Below are 916 nucleotides of genomic sequence, written 5' to 3'. Positions count from 1 at the left end.
AAACGTTCTATGTTCACCATTCACCTACTAATTAAAGAAAACGTTGTACATTTAATATTTACATACTAGTTTACAAAACGTTTGTATGTTTTACCATTCCAAAACCAATTCCCCAAAAGTTGATTATTAATTAACCGTTTATTTTCTGAATCAGAATTCATTGCTCCTTTCGGAATTCAATCAATAATTCAAGCTATAGGTACTTATGTTTTGTGGGAATGGCGGGTGCTCTCTGCTGGGCACGAGTTCAACCTGCTTCCAAACACCTGGTGCCATCACTTATTTTCATCATATTTTCTCAACCATTTTCCAACACCAAAAGCACTACGTTTTCGTGAATAGTGAAGACTTGGGTATTTCTTTGCAATGAATGTATATTTTTAAGAATAACTATGAAATACTGACGGTATCATGTGTTCACCAAAAGGTAAGCGTATGTTTTCTTACTATGTTTCGATGTGTATCTGTGTATCTATATTCATAAATCTCCGCTGCAACAAGCAATCAAAGCAAATGGATGAAGGATTACATTTGCCTGAAATATGGCGTGTGGGATCGTAGTTACCAAGTTAACAAACAAACCCAACAAGAAACAAAATAATATCACGACATAGCAATTTTATTTACAGTTATTTGCATCTCTGTACACCCTGCATGACCCCATTCAGTAGAGTTATCTCCTCTAGTTCACGGACACAACGTGAACACACTTTCTCAAACCGATCCCTGTGGCGTTTCAAGGGTAAAACACATCCTTAACCACATTAGGATGTTAGGATGTTGTCACAGTACCCAGAACGTGTAGAGGATCGTTTGTAAACGAAGAAATGAAGCAAGATAGCAACAGCATTGTTGCAAACTTTTGTTGGTTACGTTAAACCTGCCAGTTTCACTTGCTTTTGTCTCTGAAGGCGCT

Source organism: Haliotis asinina, chromosome 12 (assembly GCF_037392515.1).
Source record: "Haliotis asinina isolate JCU_RB_2024 chromosome 12, JCU_Hal_asi_v2, whole genome shotgun sequence".
In the NCBI taxonomy this organism is placed as follows: Eukaryota; Metazoa; Mollusca; class Gastropoda; order Lepetellida; family Haliotidae; genus Haliotis; species Haliotis asinina.
Note: the sequence above shows the minus strand (reverse complement) of the source record.